The sequence below is a fragment of the Prionailurus bengalensis genome, chromosome C1, assembly GCF_016509475.1.
Source record: "Prionailurus bengalensis isolate Pbe53 chromosome C1, Fcat_Pben_1.1_paternal_pri, whole genome shotgun sequence".
NCBI lineage: Eukaryota > Metazoa > Chordata > Mammalia > Carnivora > Felidae > Prionailurus > Prionailurus bengalensis.
The window spans coordinates 43,918,204-43,938,307 of record NC_057345.1 but is presented as its reverse complement, the minus strand read 5'-3'; positions in this window follow the sequence as shown (position 1 = coordinate 43,938,307).

The window sequence follows — 20,104 nt, the reverse complement described above, 5'->3', positions numbered from 1 at the left end:
CTTCTCTTTTTAACAAATGGAGTTGAAGATCCCATCCGAGTGGGAGAAATTGTTTTTAGGATAGAAGGAAGAGAGATTCCTATAGTTCGTGGAGTCTTGAAGATTCGTGAAAAGCAAAATGGACATATCAAGTTTTTGGCCAAAGGAGATAATAATGCGGTTGATGACAGAGGCCTCTATAAACAAGGACAACACTGGCTGGAGAAGAAGGATGTCGTGGGGAGAGCAAGGGGGGTCCGTGCTCAGCGTGAGCCCAACACAAGGCTTGAACTCGTGACACTGAAATCAAGAGCCAGACGCTCAACCAACTGAGCCACCCAGGCACCCCCCCCAAAAATACAATCTTTAAAAAAATAAAATCAAATCCCAACGTTGAAAATATAAAAAAAAAAAAAAAAATGTGCGAAGGCCCCAGCATTAGAAAACACGGTTGGCTTGTGCGACAAACTGTCAGCAGTTGAGACTGTGGAGTGACGACTGTGGGGAGCAGGGCATAAGGCCTGAGAGGTGGGGAGGCTGCGTCCCAGGGGACTCTGGGTGCCAGTGTGGAGCTGGCACTTCGTCCCAAGAACAGGCCATGGCAGGGAACTGAAAAGATACTGACAAGGTCAGATTTCCTTGTTAAAAAAATGTTGTGGTGACATATGGCCTAAAATTTGCCACTGTAAACTGGTATTAAGTACACTCACACTGTCGTGCACCATCACCGACCACCCATACCCAGACCTGTTTGTCCTGTAAAACCGAAACTCTATACATAAACCTCCCCCCAGTGCCTGGCAACCCCCGTAACCATTCTGTCTCTGTGGATCTGACCACTCTAAGCACCACATATAAGTGGGATCATACACTATTTGTCTTTTGCGTGTGTGTGTGCCTGGTCAATGTCACTTAGCATCGTGTCCTCGAGGTTCACCCATGTTGTAGCATGTTGCAGGATTCCTTTTGTTTTTAAGGCTGAATAATATTCCGTGGGGTGTATTTACACCACGTGTCATTTATCCATTCATCGGTCGATGGACGCTTGGGTTGATTCCACATTTCAGCTCTTGTGAATCGCGCTGCTAGGAACGTGGATGTGCGAATATCTCTCTGAGACTCTGCTCTCAGTTCTTTCCGATGTACACCCCCACGTGCAACGCCTGGGTCGTGTGGTATGTCTATTTCTAATTTTTTGAGGAACCACCGTCCTGTTTTCCATACAGGCTGCACCACTTTACATTCCCACCAACAGGGCACAAGGCTTCCCGTTTCTCCACATCCTTGCCAACGCTTACTTTCTTTTGCTTGGTCTTTGGTTTGGTTTTGGTAGGAGCTATCCTAATGGGTACGGGGGTGGCATTTAAAACAACGAATTCACCGAGGTGAAGTTCGTAATAACATAAAATTAACCTTTTTTTTTTAAATTTTTTTTTTACATTTATTTATTTTTGAGAGATAAAGAGAGAGACGGTGTGAACAGGGGAGGGGCAGAGAGAGAGGGAGACACAGAATCCGAAGCAGGCTCCAGGCTCTGAGCTGTCAGCACAGAGCCCATCTGGGGCTTGAACCCATGAACCACGAGATCATGACCTGAGCTGAAGTCGGACGCCTAACCGACTGAGCCACCCAGGCGCCCCTAAAATTAACCTTTTTAAAGTGAACGGTGCGGTGGCACGTAGTACATTCAAAGTGTTGGGCTACCTTCCTCTCTATGTAGTGGCGAAACATTTCTATTACTCCAAGTAAAACCCCTTACGTGTTAAGTAGTTTCTCCCCAGTGTCCCTTCCCCCAGTCCCTGGCAACCGTCAGTTCTCTGCCTTATGAATTCATCTGTTCTGGACATTTCACACAGATGGAGCCATGCGATACGTGACCTTTTGTGTCTGGCTTGCCTCCCGTAGCTTCGTGTTTGTAAGGTTCACCGGCTCGTCAGTACTGCATTCCTTTCTATAGATGAGTAATACTCTGCTGTGTGGATTTGCCACTCATGGAGTATTCATTTGCCTGCTGACGGACACTGGGCTGGTCAGGCTTACTCTTGACCCCTCGAGCTCTGTCCATACAATGGTTTGGAGGGAGCAAGACAGGACGAGGAAGAAGGGCTGGGGCCGTGTCAGGGGGGCAGGCCGAGGGCTCTGGCCGTGGGAAAGACAGAGGAGTGCATTATTTAGGGAGGCAGATGGTTGTGAGGTGCCGGAGGGAGAAGTGAGGCATGTCGCCCCAGTTGTGTAAGACAAGCCATGAAGGAGGACAGGTGGGAGAAGACGGTCACGGGTTTGGTTTGCGCCTTGCAAGTTTGAGTTGTTTGTGGACCATCCAGAGGGAACTGTCCTCCATGCAGTAAGAGCTGTGGGCCTGGAGCTTGGGGGGAAGTGCTGGGCAGAGTGGGGCTTGGCAGTCAGCAGTGTGTCGCCGAGAAGAACAGAAGAGAGCGGGGAAGAGGGAGATGGGAGGGCTCAGAACAGAGCCTCTTACACGGTGTACTCCCAAAGGCAGGACCTGACCACCTTGCTCCCCACTGACTGCCAGACCCAGCCACAATGACTAGCATATACACACAGCCACTTACAACCCGGTAGGATGAATGAAGGAGTCCACAGAAGCCTGGGACCTCGCAGGAGAAATCAAGAAAAACAGGGTGTTGGAAAAACTGAGAGGAACACGTTTCAAGGATAAAGTGGCTGGCTGATGCTGCAGCTGTCAGTCTGGGTAAGAACTTTTTTTTTTGTTTTTTTTTTAAGTTTTATTTATTTTTGAAAGAAAGGGACAGAGATAGAGTGCGAGCAGGGGAGGGGCAGAGAGAGAGGGAGACACAGAATCCGAAGCGGGCTCCAGGCTCCGAGCTGTCGGCACAGAGCCCGGCACAGGGATCGAACTCACGAGCTGTGAGATCATGGCCTGAACCGAAGTCGGACGCCTAAGCTAACGCCACCCAGGCGCCCCGATAGTCTTGATTTATGTGTGGAAACGGAGAGAGCACTGGTGACCCAGGCAAGTGACGTGGTGGAAGTGGAAGCCGGGGGTGGTGCCCAGTGAGCACAAAGTCAGATTTGCAGAGTCGGGCCAAGTGGGGGTAAGCCCGAGAGCCCTTGCGGGAGAGGTGCATGGAGTGGAGACAGTGAACCGAGAGGCCTCATCTGGTCAGTCTAGGCCAGTCAGGGAGCCAGGATCCAACTGAGTGACCTTGGCTGGGTCCCTCCCCTCTCGGGTATTCGAACAGCCGCTCTTGAGGAGTCTGCGGTGACTCAGCTCTCTGCTTCACTAGCTGCCCCCTCAGATGACCCTCCCCAGGACCAGCCCTCACTTAGTGCTGTGACTAGGCCCTTTGGCTCTGCAGAGGGAAGGGCTCCTTACCTCGGGGAACCTTTCTACGTAGACTCGGGAAGTAGTTAGGTGGGGAAGACATAACTAGAAGTTTCTGGCTGCTATGCCAGAGTTTCCAAGACCAAAATAGTTTCCTTTCCCCAAAGCTGAGCTTTTTCATAAGCCCCAGGCACACCAGATGGGAAGGGAGAAGCATCTAGAAAAAGCTGAGAGGGGCGCTCAGTTAGACGTCTGATTTCAGCTACTGATCTCATAGTCTGTGAGTTCGAGCCCTGCGTCGGGCTCTGTGCTGACAGTTCAGAGCCTGGAGCCTGTTTTGGATCCTGTGTCTCCCTCTCTCTCTGCCCCTCCCACTCCCCCATCTCAAAAATAAATAAACATTAAAAAAAAAAAAAAAAGGCTGAGAGACCCCAGGAGCACCTAGTGTCACAGGACTTTATCATCTTGCATCCAGACGGCTCAAAAGACTCCTGTCTCCACCTCACTGCCGGCCCAGAGGAGACACCCAGCAGTGGTAGGGGAGCTCTGAGGTAAGAGGAGGGACACCAGGTCTTTGCATATGGTTTGATCACTTCCTTGCTGAGTGACCTGAGGCCAGGGGCTCCTCTTCTCCAGGACTGTTTCTTGTCTACCATGGATTCACCTGACTGCCAGAGACTAATAGACAGCACAGCACGAAAGGTGCCCTGGAGAGGCAGTGACCAGAAAGGGGTGTGAGGCTTAAAGATTCCCTGGTTATTTATTGAGGGTCTACTAAGTACGGGGCACTGTGCCAACCACAGATGCAACAGCCTGGGAGGTAGGAACTCAGATTCGAGTCCCAGCTTTGTCTTTAACTCCCTGTGTGGCCTAGCCTCAAACATGAGCATGCAAGGAACAGAATCACCAGGCAGTGGCACGGACTGCAGGCCTTCCCCCCAGAATTTCTGATTTGGTAGGTCTAGCGTCGGGCCCAAGAATTTGCATTTCTAACTGATGTTGCAGGGAGGAACCGTACTTTGAGAATTGCTGGCCTACCCATTTGTCTGAGTCTGACTTTCCTTGGCTCTCAACAGGGAGAATCGCGCCGGCCCGGCTTACCTCCTGCCAAGGCGTGCTCTGGGGTGTGAATCAAAAAGCTGTAGAATTATGGAACTTCTGAGAGAGCTGGTTGGGACCTCAAGATCCACCTGCTTTGAACTCCCCACTGGACAGGAGACGAAACTGAGGATCAGAGATGGCACAGACCAGGGTCACAGTCAATTTGAAGGCACCAGAGCTGGAGTTAGAACCCACAGAGGCTCCCCCCTTCTCCCAGGTTCCCCCAGCCCAAAGGAGGTGCTTTTACTATCTTTCTTGTAAGATGAAGTGACACTACATGGTATTTGCAGCAGATGCTCTGAATGTCCTGCCTGTGTCTCTTGGTGTCCACCATTTCTGTGCATCTCGACCCAACAGCTTCCAAATGCCAGCCCCTGCACTCTCCCTGAGGACCTTTTCTGGCCTCAAAGCCCACTTGGCCCGGCCTGCATTTGTGCAGGAACACTGCCAGAGACTTAACGTCTATTTCCTCTGAGCAAATCCCAACCAATGACAGGTGGGTACATACTCCAGCTTCCTTGCCCCTTGATTGGGACAACACTGAGGCAAATTCTTCACCATTATCCAGAATTCCTTAGTGGAACTGAGCCCGGGCTGGTTCCAGCAGAATCTTGCTTGATAGTATATTCTTTGCTTCTTTCCCTTCCCTTTCTCACTTTCTAGCACAACCTCTACAGGGGTTTCCTCGGATTATCTTTCAAATCAACTGTTTCAAATCCTTGTTTCAGGGTCTGTTCCTGGGGGAATCTGGTCTCAGACATCATCATTATCATCATCATAAGAATAATTGCCATTTATTGAACACCTACTATATGCCAGGTATCATGTACATATGACCTCATGTGATCCTCATGACAATACTCTTATGCCTCTATGTAACGGCTGAAATAATTCAGTTCAGAGGCCTGACCAAGGGCTGTCAGATGGTAAGCCTTTAGCAGGGCTGGGTGTTGAGGGACCTTGGTTCCCTCCCTAGGGGCCCAGCCCCACTGCGTGGTCACACCCAGAGAAAAGGCAACCTGGGGCATTTTTAGGCCCTGACACTGTCCCCACAACAGGCACTATTCACAATGGCAGCAGTGGGACTCCTTCTAAGGACCTCAACTAGTTGAGGATATTGATAAAGGAGACAGCTGGAGAGGAAGAACAGGCCAATATTTTATGATGACTGCAATCGACAGACTGGTCTGTGTCTACTCTTGGAGAGTCCCAGGAATAACTGGGGGACTCTTTGGGGATAATTTCTTCCTTATGTAGAAGGGGGCTCAGGGCCATTGTCTTTGGACAAAAATAAACCTCCATTTTGTAATCACAGATTGGTGAAGCCGGGCAATGTTTAGGCTGCACTGAATACACTCCTAATGTGTTTGTGCAGACCGAATAGGGTCTTTGTTTATGGAAGTGCAATGTTTTGCTTTAGGCTTCAGTTTCAAAGAGCAAGTTTCCATAGCAATTATTTTTGTTGTATAAAGAGAAAGCTATTGGGGTAATAAAATCATACACTCACACACAGTACAATAAACTCCCGGGATGGTACTCAGGGGCCTGCATTAGACTTCACACTGGACCCATTCTCCCTGGTGGGAGCTTTGAAAGTATCTCCCCATTTCTGGCCTCAGTTTCCTCATGTGTCACAAGCAAGGCAGCTGCATGGGCCCTACGCTCTCCGAGGCCCCAGGTGACAGGGTCCATGGTTCTCCCTCAGGGCCGCCTGGCAAATCTAGGCAGCTTTGCTGCTCCAGTCCAGCCTGGAAGCAGATCTGTAATTGAGCCTGCAGGGTCCCTGTGACAGGCACAGCCTGTAAATCTCCGCTGGGGAAGCAGCCCAGGGAGATAAATTGTACCGCAGCGGACTCTCCTTGCATTCTAGGAGCCGCCTGTTTCTGGGGTTAACGTGGAAAGAAGGGAGGGCCGATAAAGCCCTTCCCCATGATCAGACACTCAACAGGGTGGGGGGAACGAGGACCCAGGCCACCGCTGGCAGGGAAGGAGTGGTTGCAGCGTGGTGTTTGCTCCTTGGAGCCCATGAACACGGGCACTGGAGGATTTAAGCAAAACAGTGACTTGGTCCGAATGAATGCATTGTCATAGTGTGTATACATGCCTCTCTCCTCCCTCAGCTTCTGAGCCCAGACACTGTGTCTGAGTCAGCTCGGTGTGCCAGCGCAAGGACTGGGACAGGGCAGGCATCCCTGAATACAAGTAATGGAAAATAATCACGATAGCTAATGCTAATGAGCTAACGCTCAGTCTGTGCCACGCCCTGAGCTTATTGTTCTGCGTGTATTATTTACGCCTTGCAATCCTAGAAGGCACAGCTCCGTGACACAGAGATGCTAAGTAACTTGCCCATGAGCCCTCAGCTAGTAAGCGGCTGGACTAGGATCTAAACCCAGGTAGCCTGGCTCCAGAGCCTGGGCCCCGAAACACTCTGCAAAATGATCAATACAGTAATGACAACGACAATGGAAATTCACTGTGTCAGGTGTCTGTCAGGACTGTGGGAAGGAGAGGCAGAAGTCCACCAGCTGGCCTGGCAGAGGGAAGCAACGGACAAGGGCTGAGAGAGGTCACCTCTTGTCTGAGGAATGAAGAGATACTTGAAAAGGCCAGAGCGTAGAGGGGCAAAGTGACAGATGAATCTGGGGAGGAAGGCGGGGCTAGATCCTGCCGAGCCTGCGGTGCTGGGGGCCAGAGAGCACAGGTCTGTGGCATGGGCTAGGGCAGGGCAGTGACAGGCCAGATGTGAGGACCGCACCACCTCTCACCGGCTCTGTGACCTTGGGCAAGGCACTTCTCCTCTTGGAACCTCAGTCTTCTCATCAGTAAACTGGGGTTGCTAATCCCGCTGCCTCTCAGGGCTTGGGCAAAGATTAATAAGGCAACAGATGAAAAGGATTTTATAGACTGTAAAAGATTTCACAAATGCAGGCTTGGGGGTGGGATGGAAAGAAGTGAAGCGATAGTCATTGTGAATTTAGCCAGCTGTCTTTACATAGAGACTACCAGATTCACTCCAACTTTTATGGTTATTAAAAATAATGACATTTGCACGTGGCACTGTTACTCGCCCTTTGGCCTTTATTACCTCACTTGAGCATCTCCAAACCTTTTATGTGAGATGTAATCATTCCCGCCTTATGAGTGAGGACACTGAGGCACAGAGAGGTGCTTGGCCCACCCCAGTCATGCAGGCCAGAGGGGCAGCTGAGGTATGGTCTAGGTCTATGGCTGAGCAGTTGTGTTCTTCCTATTTGGTCTCACAAAACTTGATTCATATTGAACGGCTTGTCTGAGCCGATGCCTCCAAAGGGTAAACCAAGGGCACAAAGGTACAGGAAGGCAAGTACAGCAAGACAGTCATCTAGGGGTATTTAGGATTGGAATGCTTGAGGTCTTGACTATTGGTCAATAACCTCAGAGGTTTGAGACAGGTCATAATGTGTCATTTTACTGAGGCCCAAACTTGAATTATTTTTTTTTAATTAAAAAATATTTTATTATTTTTGACAGAGAGAGAGAGACAGAGAGAGAGACAGAGAGTGAGCAGGGGAGAGGCAGAGAGAGAGGGACACACAAATCTGAAGCAGGCTCCAGGCTCCGAGCTGTCAGCACAGAGCCCGACGCAGGGCTTGAATTCACAAACCACGAGACCATGACCTGAGCCAAAGTCGGACGCTTAACTGACTGAGCCACCCAGGCCGGGCCCCCCCCCCCCCCCCCCCCCGCAAATTTGAATTCTCAAAGACCGGTATGTGGAGGAAAAGCCTGCCTGGCCTACACTTCTTAGCTCAACTTACTGGTTTTTTCCTCCCCAGAAGAGGCAGGGTGATCCGGGGAGAGAATGCACGTGGGGTTAGAGGCAGTCCATCCAGGGAGAAATCCCAGTTCTGCCACCCAAAGCTGTGTAACCTTGAGGAAGCAGCCTCCTGTCTTTGAAACTCGGTGTCCTGATTTGTAATACAAGTATATTCATATCTACCTCAAAGGGCTGTTGAGGACTAGTGAGATCACCGTCATTCACGGACCCTGCAGGATACCCAAGGAACAGGTCACGGTGGGCTCTGGGAGGGGAAATGGGAGACGGGAGTCTTCACATAATACTCCATAAATATTAGCTTTTATTGTTATTATATATATTATTATAAATCAGTTTTTAAGAATCTGTTTATTTGTGGAAAATACCCCCCCCCCCCCCCCCCCGCAAAGCTAAATGCTCCTTCATGGAGCTAAAGAGGAAGAGGCTAAAGCAAGTGATGCTTCTGAGTCAGAACGTAGGCGTTTCGTGGGGCAGACACCTGCCTTTGGGCTCCTTGCTGAGTCAGGTGAGGCTGACGCCTGGGCACCTGGAAGAGCAGGGCAGCTTGGCTGAGAGAAAGGCTCGTCCACCCACGAAGGGCCTCAAATGCCTGTCAAACAGTCAGTCCACAGCCCTGGGCTTGGCACCTGTCCTTGTTACTTGCTGGCTGAGTAACTGTGGGCAAGTCACTGAACCTCTCTGAGCCATCAGATTTTCATTCAACCAATGAGGACAGAGTTACTCTTCTGCCTTGTAGGGCTGCTGTGAGGCTCTGACAGAGTCAGGTGGCAGCTACCTTCATCACATCTTCATTATTATAAGGCCTTTGGGCTTCCTTGGGGACAACGCAGACCAGAACAAGGCTTTTCACCGCGCTGGTGAGGTTGGATTCTAGGGGTTAGAGAGGTCACTTCAGAGGCCGGTGTGGGGCAGGGACTGAGGATTGTGTGTGCGACCCTCCGCACTCCCACCCCATCTGACCTCTCTGGACAACACCTTTAGCCGGGAATCGAACGACCCCAACAAAGGGCTCATTCTGGATTGCGGCAGGGAAACAAAATCTGAATGTAACTAACAGAGCTTTACCTTATCCACTTGCCAGGGATGGCATTTATGCTAATCCTATTCCAAGCGAAAGCAACTCAGACTAATAACAGCCGTGCCTCGGTTCTGGGTTCCCCACCATCTGTCCGTCCGCCCGCTCTGGGTTAGGTTTTCCCATGGAGCGCAAACAGGGCCGCTCAGTGGTGTGGGCGCTCATGGGCCAGCTTGAAGGTGTGCAGGGGGAGACACTCATTCAGGACGTATGTATGGAGCCCTGCCAGGCACTGGAGACCCAGAGGAGGGACAGACAAAGTCACCGCACCCATGAAGCATGTGCTCTGGTGGGACAGGCAAAAGGAATAAATGAGTACAGGATAGAAGTGGAGATGGGGTTAAACCCTAAGAAGAAAAAAAGCATCGATGTGTCAGAAAATGACTTGGGGGTGAGGGCCTAATTAGAGAGGTGGCCAGGGAAGTACCTGTCTGAGGAGGTGAGATCTGCACGACAAGGAGTCACCACTGGAAGGTCAGGGTGCACGAGGCAGAGGGAGCAGTGGAGCAGACACCCCAACAAAGGGCCACGGTTTATGAGTGTGAGGGACAGAAGGCCGGGGTGGCTGCAGCCAGGGGTAGGAGACAAGATGGAGACAGTGCCAGAGGTCAGGCCACTGGGGACCTTGTAGGTCACCGTAAGGGCTTTGTGTGATGGGAGCCACTGGAGGGCTTTGCACGGAGTGACCTGACCTGCAGTCTGTTTTAGATGTTCACTCTGGCTGCGGGGCGGAGAACCGATTACAGGAGGGCCAAGAGGGCCCCCAAGGGGACAAGGTCAGAGGCTCTGGCACTAGGGGTGGGGAAAAGAATAGGATTGAGGTTACGTTTTGGAGGTAACAGTGAGAAAAAGATACGGAGGGTAGAGTACCTAGCACATTCTCTAACATGCAGCGGAAGCTCACTATGTGATGGCTGGAGTTTAGATTAGTTGATACTCTGCCACACAGCCTTTCCAAAATAATACCTTTGAAAAATCCTGGTATTTGATCAGCTCAAGTACTGGCCCGGAGGCCCCCACGACAATGCTAGCCGCGTTTTCCCTTGTGGGCTGTCCTCAAATCATGTCCCCAGTGGCCACGCGGGCTGCTTACCTCTGAGATGAACCTCCCATGGGCCATGCATTTTCTGGCTCTGAAGCAATCCAACCCTTAGTGCTTCCTCAGGGAGCTCTGCTCTCTGCATCAGGCAAGAGAGGATGAGACTCTTGCATGTATAGAGAAACTGCAGAACCATGAGAGACTCGTGAAAATCATGAGGGAGGGCTTGGCCCCTATCCTGCATGGTGAGAACCTAAACAGGACTCAGGCACCGGGTCTCACCTGGGCTTCTAATTCCCTCATTTCAGTGTGTGTGTGTGTGTGTGGAGTTCCTGCTCTGTATGAGACTCTGCTGGGGACACAGAAATGAATGAGACACAGTCCCTGTCCCAAAGCTCACCGTCAGGGTGGAGGAGGAAACGAACAAGTGCCTCGTGATGTGCCACAGGAGCTCACTATTTGTTGATTAACAGTTACCTGAGTAGTAGGTCCCTGATCCAGGACCTCTCCTTTTACTTAGGTAATTTCCTCATCTCAAAATATCAAAAATTCCCCAAGTAGAAATTTCCAGCCCAGAATTCAGGCCTTCACAGACTGTCCCCCACCTCAGTCTCCACTCTCACTTCAGGCCATTCGTCCTCTGTCTGCACTTTGGCTCTAGCCATATCATGCATATTATGGTTCCCTGTTCTTTGACATTTCTCTGGCTTGCATATACGTTTCCTTGTGCTGGAGCACCACTTCTCCCATTCCCTGCCTGGTAAACTCCTATATACCTGTCCCAGGCCGGCTCCCAAATTAGCATCTTTGCAAAGCCTTTTTCATTCTCTCTGGACCAACCCCCTCCACAGGCACACCTAGGCCCTCCCTCCATAACGCTCCCACAGTCCCCAACCCATTCCTCCAGATGACAGATTGCTATGGATTGATGACCTGGTTCCCCCACTGGAAGATGGGCTAGGACACAAAGCCCCTATCCGGTTCATCTCATCTCAGGGCCTGCCACAGAGGAGGGAGATATTCAGTAAGCGTTTTCGTTCATGGGGGTGATAAGGACATCAGTGTGGTCATAGCAGAGATAGGTGAGAGGCACAAGAATGAAGCCAGAGGTCAGGAGACATCTGTAGGACAGGGCTCCCAGTGCCAGGCCTCAGGGTAGACTTCTGCCACTGGAGAAAAAGCTGAGGGAGAATAGGAAAGCCAGATCCCACTCAGAGGTGAATGAGTAGGGCAGGAGAACTATTTGGGGTTGTGATAGGGGATGTAAATATTGATTATGTTTACGTCATGTTCTCAAGGGCTATTAGCTCTGGGCTCATCTTCCAACATAAATAAGAGAAGATAACACTTGCCATTAAGAACTTAATGTCTATTAGTAGGCAACAAAATACCTGTAATACAAACATCATCCCCTTCTTCACCCCGAGACCATTTCATGATACATTCTCTTATTCAGATGGGGGTACTGAGAGCTGCAGAGTTGAAATAGTGTGTCTAAAGTTGCTAGTTGAATAGTAATGAGCCAATGATTATCCTCCTCAAAGGCAGTCTTGAAGAGCTGTGGAGGCAAAAGTCTTGCCAATCATAGAATTTGTGTCTCACACAGCATGGTTGTTTGTGTTTTCTGCATTAAAAACATCACAATACATGGATTTATATTCATTGTGAAAAACAATCCAATTGGATTACAACTGAAAGTATAAAACAAATATGTGAGTCCATACTGATAGCGAGCTAGCTAGCCAGACAGACAGGGGAGAATGGACAGATCTTCCTTAGGGAAGAATTCCAAATAATACCGGTAGATACTCCACCCAGGAGAAAGGAGTTTAATCACCACCGCCTTTGAGGAAGGTCTGGACTTAGTGACTTGCCTTCAAAGAACAGAGTATGGGAAGGGAAAAATAGTAACATTTACAGTGGAGAGACAGGGCAGACACTACCTTAACCAAGCAACAAAGGTGAACATTCCCAGGGATAAGGTATATGGATGTCCTATACGCCTGGATGTGCTGTGACAAAGATAGCTCACCTCTGTGGTATTCTTCCCCAAAACCCATCACCCCAGTTCAGTCAGGAGGCCTTCTTCAGACAAACCCAAACTTAGAAACATTCTACAAAATGCCTGGCCAGCACTGCTTAAGACTGTCATAGTCATAGGAAACAAGGAAAGACTGAGAAACTGGTCAGAGAGCAGAGAAGACTGGAGAGGCATAATGACGAAATGCAGTTCAATCCCAGCATGAATCCCGGAACAGAGAAAGGACACTAGTGGAAACACTGGCGAAGGCTGAATGAAGTCTGCGTGCCAATCGTGGATTTTTAATTTTGACAAATGCGCCACGCTGATGTACAATGTTAACGACAGGGGAAACTGGGTGAGGGGCAAATGGGAGCTCCCTGTATCATCTTTGCAACTTTTTTGTGAGTCTAAAATTATCCACAAATAAAAAGTTTATTGTAAAAAATCAGGTAAGGAGAGAGTGAGTCCCTCCATCGCTCCACCCAAAGCCTCATTCTAAATTGGGTACACATGTGTATACATCTTCTTCTTCAATATGTTCGTGAAGTGTTTCCCCTTTACCGAAGTGGTTCATACCAAAGTGGTACCTTCCCTTTTTCACTAAACCATATATGTATCAGTGGCGTCTCCGTGGCAGTAACAGGTTTTCAGTACAGATCTACGCTGTCCAATACAGTAGCACTAGCCACACATGGCTACTGAACACTTGAAAATGTGGTTGGCCCAAATTGAGATGGGCTGTTAAATGCAAAATACACATCAGACTGCAAAAACTCAGTACAAAAAAGGAATGTAAAATATCTCATAATTTTTATGTTAATTACATGTTAAAGTGATAATATCTTCAGTGTAGAGAGCTCAAATATATGTCTCCTTTTTTAAAGTGTTTATTTACTCTCGAGACAGAGAAAAAAGGGAGAGAGACACACAGAGTGCAAGGAGGGGAGGGGCGGAGAGAGAAGGAGATACAGAATCCAAAGCAGGCTCTAGGCTCTGAGCTGTCAGCACAGAGCCCAACACGGAGCTCGAACTCAAAAAACCACGAGATCATGACCTGAGCCGAAGTCAGACATTCAACTGACTGAGCCACAAAGGTGCCCCTCAAATATATTCTTAATTTCATCTGTTTCTCTCTACAGCTTTCATCGTGGCTCCTGGAAAATTCAAAATTACGTATGTGGCTGACTCATGTTATATTTCTATTGGACAGTGCTGCTTTTTGATCTAAACTCATTCTTTTTATATGCTGCATACTATTCCAAAAATCTATAAATACCACAATTTATGTAACCTTCCTTTTTTTAGTGTAAGATTACTTCTAAAATTTTACTACAGACCATGCTGCAATTAAATTTTTGTAACGCCTACTTGGTACGCTTGTAAAAATATTTCTTTAGAGTAGGGATTGGCGAACTAAGGCCGTGGACCGAATGCCACCTACCACATGCCTTTGGAAAGTTTTTTGGAATACAGCCACACTCATTCATTTATGTATGATTTATGGCTGCTTTTGTACTATAACGCCAGAATTGAGTAGTTGTGAGAGATCATATGGCCTGAAAACCAGACTTTTTCTGTCCCTTTTTAGAAAATTTTGCTGACACCCGATTTAAGAGTTGTTACCAGCAATTAGAAGAGCTATGTTGCAGGTCCGTTCCCTGGAAGGTAGACCGTGAGATGGAGATTAGCGTACAGGAAGTTTGTTAGGGACTGTGTGACTTTATGATTTGGTGGGTTTGATAGAACCCAGCTTATGATGAACAGCTTTGGCTGCACGGTCAAATACCATGGATTCTGCTAGATCATATGGTTCACAAGTAGCATGGCTACTTGTATTTGTTTAATGCTTCTTCTGTGGTATACATTCTCTGGTGGGTGTTAACATGGAATACAATGAACTTCACACTTGATGTCCACGCTCGTAGGTCCATCCACATGCCTCTACCCCAGGCCTCTTTGTCCCTGATTTTTCAAACTTATCTTTCCAGACCTCTAACCAACCAGCCAAGCCATTCACCACTGCCCACTAGATCCATGTGTCTTCTAACGATGGACCCTCTGTCTCTCCACAAAAGGTGGATGACTGGGTGTACTATTCAGAGCTTGTCCACTGGAAGAATTTCCTCCTCTACTGTCTTTCAAGGACACTGCAGTGGGGCCTGCAGTATAGCAACAGTCTATTTTTGGCTTACTCACACATACTGAGCTGACCCACCCATGAACAAAGCTTGGCTTTTTTTCTCCTCCTGCTGGATATAAGGAGCTCCTCAGGCAGCCATAGGTGACCTCAGGGAGAGGCACTGGTGCAAAGATGGTGGATGACAAATGTCTGGGCCACCTGCTCATGCAGCTGTCTTTTGCCCTTTGGCCCTGTTGTGCCAAATCCCAGTTGTACCAGGTCTATCCTGATGAATTGGGCCTTGTGTGACCCTATGATTTGGTGGATCTGACAGAATCTACCTTACGATGAACAGCTTTAGTTCCATGGTCAACTTGATGTTCTGCAGTCAGATGATCTGTTTTGTTTCCACCAGAACGCTCAGCAAGTCAGAAGCTATTTTTTGAAAAGTGTGTTATTCCTGGCTACAGATGGCATGGCCCTGCTCCAGAACCCCAAGGGTCTATACTGTCTCCTACTCAGCCTTGTCGCGAACTCCATACGTATCTTTTCCCACTACATATACCTCAAATACCATGGTTTCTGCCAGATCATATGGCTACTTGTATAGTCTGGTTCTGCTGCTGAGCCCTTTCCCATTCTGGGCCAGCATCAAAACTGGCAGCCTTCTGTGTCATCTGATATGGGGTGGAGCAGTATTCCCAGGTGGGAAATGCGCTGCCTCCAAAACCCAAGGGGGCCCACCTGACATTGAGCTTCCTTCTTCATGCGGGGTGGAGGTGGGAGGTGCAATCACCATTATCTTTCACTTTGGAAGATATGTCCCTGGCATATCCCAGACTACTGGTCCCTAAAAATTTCACTGAGATGTCTATCAGGCCTCTGAACCTTCATAGCGTGTTCTTCCGCTCTCTGCAATGCATGTGTCTCATCAAGGCTTCCAGTACACTTGCTCATTGCTCATCTGGTCCAAGTTGATGTTCTGCAAGGTATCTAGGCAGTATAGGTCTTCTCAGACTAGGTCGTGAGAGGGCAGGAAACTCAACAGCCCTGGGGCAAGATGGTAATTGTGTACGTTTGTCTGTTCCAAGGGAATATGAACTCTGATCTTTGCTTCTGATGGGGAAGGAGATGAAACACACTCACCAGGTCCATAGCTTTATACCGTGGACCTGAGAACATGCGAATGGGCGCTAGGACAGACGCCACATCTGGCACAGCACCGCAAGCAGAACCAGCACTTGGTTGATTTTGCCGTAATCCACAGTCATCCTCCAGGAACCACTTGATTTGTGCAGGGGCCAGATCAGTGAATGAAATGAAGACGATGAGAATCACTGCCCCTGCATCCTTTACGTCCTCAAGGATGGCATTGATCTTTGCCATTCCCCTTTTATTAGTAAGGTTGAGCATCTTCTAATATGTTTATTGGCTTATTTCCTTTCCTTTGAATTCCCAGAATTCACAATCATTTGTCTTTTTTTAATGGTTTATCTGTTTCTTTCATTAGACTGTGGGGCCAGAGACTATGTCTCATTTATCCCTGTGCCCCCCGGACCTGGCTCGTAAGAGCTCAATACATACACACTGAGTGAGTGATCTTAACAAGATGAACAAGTAGCATTTGACTGGACATCCTGGTATTCTTGGGATCTTGAGACTAAGCTCCTTTGCTTTTGGGTAAGCCTATCCCTGACAGCAATTTTATTATTTTGGTTGACTTAAAAGAAAATACAATGTTATCCAATCAAACCATCTCTCTTTGGAAACGAAGGCAGTGTCACTGACCTAATCAAAGCTCCCAAAGCCTTGTTTTCTGGATGGACTCCCTTTGATAGCAGTAATGGGCAGTAACAAGCCGAGCCCCCGCCCCATTTGCCTGTGATAAACGCATCCAAAACACATTACAAATCTCAGAGTGAGGCTCTGAGGCCTGAGGCTGCAGCAAAAGAAAACCAAGGTTGACATGCACAAGTTTAAGAACCTGATATTCTATAAATGAAAAAGGCCAGCTGCCTGTTCCTTCACCACTGAACAAAGTAAATGCATTATCTCAGCCTCCTGCCATTTTTCAAACCTGGGACTCTCTAATGATATCTGTTTGGTCAACTCTAAACTTCATTTGTCATAAAAAAAAAAAATCTCTCATTTACTGAATCTCAAGCGTGTCTTTCCTTTGTCTTAAGCTTTTGGGTTAACATTTTTTTTTTCTTAAATACGTTTTTACGTAGGAACATTTTGATCTTTGTAGAACACACACTTTACTAGGTCCCTCACTTCCTCAAACACATCTCATGGCCTCCCATTATTTGAAGGTCAAAGTCCAACTCCTGCATAATGTCTCCCCGGCCCTGGCCACTTTTTTTTTTTTTTGCCCCATTTCTGCCCACCATTCCAAGAGCCTTATGCTTCCAACACACATTTGCCTCTAGTGAAACAAGCCTTTACACCTGTGCCTCTGAGCACACGCTGCCCCCTCTGCTAAGAACTCCTACCTCTACTTCAAGATTTGGTTCAAACATCAATGCTCTGTGAAGACTTTCTTCCCTTAGAATGGTGTGAATCATTCCTTTTCCCACCTTCTCAACATTTTAACTAAATATCTACAGTAAATACCTATTATCTTATACTATAATTATTTACCTATGTAAATATATGTATAATTATTGTGTGTGTATATATATACATGTATATATATATATATGTATAATTATTTACCTATGTGTCTGTGTTGCCACCAGACTAAGAGCTCCCCAAAGGTAGAAATTATATCTCATTTATTGCGGTTTCCCCAGTGCCAGTCCAGTCATGGGCACACAGTAGATGGGCAACATGTGTTCATTGAGCAAATGAATGAAAAGACCCAGTCCCTACCCAAGGGCCCAGGACCTCTGATTCAACCACCAAAAAAGGACCAATAAACTAGTGGAGCAGACTCTAATGGTACTTAATTTCCTAATTTCCTACAGCAAGTAAATACAGAAGACATATTCATGCGTAGACTTACAGGTAACTCAGAGTCCTAGGGACCTCTCTCACCCCTTTTCAGGAGCTGTCGCTTTCACTTGTAACAGGCTGGAGCTCAGAGGTGCTTCTCTGTGGGTGGACAAGCGTACGTGGGTGTCTGTGAGCCTCCTTCCCTTTGGCAAGCACTCAGAATAGCTCCATTACCATGCATGGAAATTCTGCACATGCATCAAGGAGAAAACAGCCACAAATAACACAGCCTGCCTTCCAAATCTCCAAAGCACATCTCTGCAATCATTTCACTTTCTAACTATCACCACTGAAGCCTTTCAGCTAGACAGCAATTTGTTTTCAACTTACTCTGGGTTCCTAAGTTAGCGGAACTCTTTGGATGTTTATAAATGAAGCTTCCTCCTCCTGCCCAGCTCTCCCTGCTCTAGCTTCTCTTCCACACAGCCCGGTAATAAGAAACTAACTAGTTCCTGCTTGCAATCAGTCCAAACCTCTTCATTTTGTGCTCAAGACCCTTCAGATTTGTCCTGGTCCTTGCCCTCCCATCCGGCCTCATCCCCAGGTACTCTCCTGCATGTGTTCTCTACTCCAGCTATACCAATCACCCCCTAGGGATCACAGTTCCAGGGCTTTCCATACTCTGCTTTCTCTGCCAGGCATACACCTCAACCACCCAATTATCTACTTCTGCCCTTTCAGACTGCACACAGGTTGTCACCTCCCCCAGGAAGCATTCCCTGATTGGATTAGATGACTTTCCTGTATGCCTACAACTGGCCATTCAATTATTCAATCAACAGTTATGGAGACGAAGTTTGTGCCAGCCTCTGTTCTAGGTGCTGGAGGTATAGTAGGAACAAAAACAAAGACTCTTGCTATCAAGAAGCTTAAATTCTTGGGGCGTCTGGGTGGCTCAGTCAGTTGAGCACCTGACTTTGGCTCAGGTCATCTCACGGTTTGTGGGTTCAAGTCCCACATCGGGCTGTGTCGGCGCAGAGCCCGCTTAAGATCCTCTGACTCCCCCTCTCTCTTCCCCTCCCCTGCTCATGCTCTCTCTCTGTCTCAAATATAAATAAACATTAAAAAAATTAAAAAAAAAAGAAGCTTAAATTCTTATAGGAGGTGGGGTGATAGGCAATAAAGAAATAATAAACTGTATCAAGGAAGGGGATGAATACCCTGAACAAAAATAAAGCAAGGTAGAGTATTAAAAAATGATTGGGAGAGAGTGCTGTTTTGTTTAGGGGAGTCAGTGAAGGCCTTTCTGATAAGGCAAACAGAGACCCAAATCAAGTGAAAATAGGAACACGCAAGTATCTATAAAAAGAGCATTGTAATCAGCGCAAGGGTTTAAGTGCAAAGGCCCTGAGGTAGGAACATGTCTGGTGTGTGTGTTCAGAACAGCAAGGGAGCCAGTAGGACCACACAGGTGTAAGAAAGGGAGAGAATGTTACGAAGTGAGGTCAAAGAGGCGGCCAGGATCCACATCATGTTGGGCCTGGGAGGACATTGGAAGGGCTTGGAATTTTGCTCTGAGAGGGAAGCCACTAGGTTTTGAGCAGAGTAAATACATGATTTGTTTTACATTTTTAAAGGTTCACTCTACCTACCCTAGCAGATAATAGATTGTAAGGGGAACAAAGGTGGAGGTAGACAGGGCATAGGCACCTGGATATCCATTAATTCCACAAGTACGTATTGGGTATTTCTATGGGACAAGCACTGTTCTAAGGATTGAAGATACCTAGAGGAGTAAGACAGGACTTCTGACTTCTGGCAGGACTTCTGAAGGAGGTTCCAATCCAGTGGGGATACCCAGAGAACATGTGAGTATGTATATAGAACAGGGTATTACAGAAGGGGCAGGGGAGGGAATTAGATAGAGAGTAGCATTCCAGAGAGAGAAAATGCTCACATGTGAAAATGCTCCAAGGGGGAGTGACACAGTGGGATTTTCAGTTTTGGTACGTCACTTTGTTTCTAGCACAGAGAGGCCAATTTGAAGAGGTTAAGACTAGAGGCAGAGGGATCAGTTAGCGGGGCATGTGATCACCTGGGAAAGAGAGGATAAAGTCCTGAAGTTGTGCTAAATATGGAGGAGAGACAAGAGACTGTAAACCTAGGTGAGAAGTAAAACCATCAGGATTTGGTTGGGTGGGTGGGGGGTGAGGGGGGGTGAGGGGATGAAGAGCTTAGGCTGACCCCCAGGCTCCTGGCTAACGTGCCAGTATTGCCAAGTACAAGAAGACATGTTACCTCTGAGATGCGCATCTAGGAGATTCTGTCTGAAGCTCAGGGGTCTGAAGACACAAACTGGAGAGTCATCGGCATATACGAAATGCCTAAGGGCATGCGTGGACGAAATCAACCAGGAAGACCATCTATATCAAGTAGACTTCAGTTTTGGATCTTGAACCTGCCATTCACCATCTGTGTGCGACCCCGAGTAAGTTACCAGCCCTTCTGAGCCTCATCTTTAATTAGGTATTAGTTTATTAGTTTTACTTTTTTATTTGGTTTGTTAGGAGTTCTTTAAATGTCTACCACAGTGCCGAGCCCGTGGTTAAGTGCTCGATTATTATTCTAGCTCCAACAGTTATTAGCAGTGGGGAACTGAGCAAGACACTTCTGCCTGGTGAGCCTTAGGGTCTCATCTGCTGCT